The sequence below is a fragment of the Aristolochia californica genome, unplaced genomic scaffold, assembly GCF_029961685.1.
Source record: "Aristolochia californica isolate CCGP_79_NKW_82.1479 unplaced genomic scaffold, dmAriCali1.0.hap1 SCAF_27, whole genome shotgun sequence".
NCBI lineage: Eukaryota > Viridiplantae > Streptophyta > Magnoliopsida > Piperales > Aristolochiaceae > Aristolochia > Aristolochia californica.
In genome coordinates this window covers 70001-72500 of record NW_027181959.1, presented here as the reverse complement: position 1 = coordinate 72500, position 2500 = coordinate 70001, and positions in this window count along the sequence as shown.

The window sequence follows — 2500 nt, the reverse complement described above, 5'->3', positions numbered from 1 at the left end:
CGGCACACGAAAACACGAACCCGAAAAAGGCGAAAAAGGGACATACACACTGGCGACACGCACGCCCGTTTCGCCTGCCACCCGTGCACACTCGCCTGGGCTGCTGGTCACGTGCGTCGCTCACAGGCATTTTGCAGGCCAGCACCGGCGGATGCACGGGTCAAGCGGGACGGGACGAGCGCAGGGCTTGCTTTTGGCGGCACACGAAAACACGAACCCGAAAAAGGCGAAAAAGGGACACACGGACAGGCGACACGAAAAAAAAGGGGTCGCCCTACCTAGGTGGGCGCAAAAACCCCGTCGGCCAGGAGGTTTCGCCAAAGTGTCTGTACTGTCACACAGGGTCAATAGCACGGGCATGGCCGGCCGCCGCACGTGCAGCGGCTTACGGACGCACGGTTCGGCGGCACAGGTGCCTGGCGGCTTTAGCACCTTGGGGTGGACAGGCCTGGCGGCAAGGGGGGCTAGGCACCTTGCTGCCAACCGGCAATGGTGCACGGGGCGGGGCGCCACACAAACACGAAAGAGGGACAAGAGCGGGGCGATGGTCCACAGAGACGAGCCATGCACGGGGCCCGTGATCGCCGACACGCGCGAACGCGGACGCGGACAAGGACAAGGACGCGACGCGCGGCGCGCGTGCGAGGTCAAGAGGGGCGCGCGCACGAAAACGCGAAAAAAGGGGCTAGCGGCCGAGAAACGCGAAAAAAACCGGGTCACCTACCTAGCCGAACGCCTAAAATCGCTTCGGGCAGGAGGTTTCGCCAAAGTGTCTGTACTGTCACACGGTCCGTACGGGCGCAACCCCATCGCGCGCCAGCACCCCTTCCTGGGGGCGCCCGCCCGCCAGGCGCCTGGCGCCCCACGCGCGCGCGCCCGGCGCCTGGCGCCTTGCCCCCCACGCGCGCCCGGCGCCTGGCGCCTGGCGCCTCGCCCCCCACGCGCGCCCGGCGCCTGGCGCCTGGCGCCTCGCCCCCCACGCGCGCGCCCGGCGCCTGGCGCCTTGCCCCCCACGCGCGCCCGGCGCCTGGCGCCTGGCGCCTCGCCCCCCACGCGCGCGCGCGCGTGGCGCCTTGCGCCTCGCCCCCCACGCGCGCGCGCGCGTGGCGCCTTGCGCCTCGCGCCTTGCCTCCGCGCGTGCCTGGCGCCTGGCGCCTTGCCCCCCACGCGCCTGGGCGCCTCTTTTCCGCCTGGGCGCCCTGGCACCTTTCCGCCTGGGCGCCTGTTTTCCGCCTTGGCGCCCTGGCGCCTTTTCGCGTGGGCGCCTCTTTTCCGCCTGGGCGCCATGGCGCCTTTCGGCCTGGGCGACTCTTTTTCGCCTGGGCACCTCTTTTCCGCCTGGGCGCCTCTTTTCCGCCTGGCCAGGGCGCCTCTTTTCCGCCTGGGCGCCATGGCGCCTTTCTGCCTGGGCGCCTCTTTTTCGCCTGGGCGCCTCTTTTCTGCCTGGGCGCCCTGGCGCCTTTTCGCCTGGGCGCCTCTTTCCCACCTGGGCGCCCTGGCGCCTCTTCGCCTGGGCGCCCTGGCGCCTTTTCGCCTGGGCGCCTCTTTTGGCGCCTGGGCGCCTACGCCAGGGCGCCTCTTTTCCGCCTGGGCGCCTCTTTTTCGCCTGGGCGCCTCTTTTCCGCCTGGGTGCCCTGGCGCCATTCCGCCTGGGCGCCTCTTTTCCGCCTGGGCGCCCTGGCGCCTTTTCGCCTGGGTGCCTCTTTTGGCGCCTGGGCGCCTACGCCAGGGCGCCTCTTTTCCGCCAGGGCGCCTCTTTTTCGCCTGGGCGCCTCTTTTCCGCCTGGGCGCCCTGGCGCCTTTTCGCCTGGCGCCTCTTTTGGCGCCTGGGCGCCTACGCCAGGGCGCCTCTTTTCCGCCTGGGCGCCTCTTTTCCGCCTGGGTGCCCTGGCGCCATTCCGCCTGGGCGCCTCTTTTCCGCCTGGGCGCCCTGGCGCCTTTTCGCCTGGGTGCCTCTTTTGGCGCATGGGCGCCTACGCCAGGGCGCCTCTTTTCCGCCTGGGCGCCCTGGCGCCTTTCCGCCTGGGCGCCTCTTTTTCGCCTGGGCGCCTCTTTTCCGCCTGGGCGCCCTGGCGCCATTCCGCCTGGGCGCCTCTTTTCCGCCTGGGCGCCCTGGCGCCTTTTCGCCTGGCGCCTCTTTTGGCGCCTGGGCGCCTACGCCAGGGCGCCTCTTTTCCGCCTGGGCGCCTCTTTTTCGCCTGGGCGCCTCTTTTCCGCCTGGGCGCCCTGGCGCCATTCCGCCTGGGCGCCTCTTTTCCGCCTGGGCGCCCTGGCGCCTTTTCGCCTGGCGCCTCTTTTGGCGCCTGGGCGCCTACGCCAGGGCGCCTCTTTTCCGCCTGGGCGCCCTGGCGCCTTTCCGCCTGGGCGCCTCTTTTTCGCCTGGGCGCCTCTTTTTCGCCTGGGCGCCTCGTTTCCGCCTGGGCGCCTCTTTTCCGCCTGGGCGCCCTGGCGCCTTTTCGCCTGGGCGCCTCTTTTCCGCCTGGGCGCGTCTTTTCCGCCT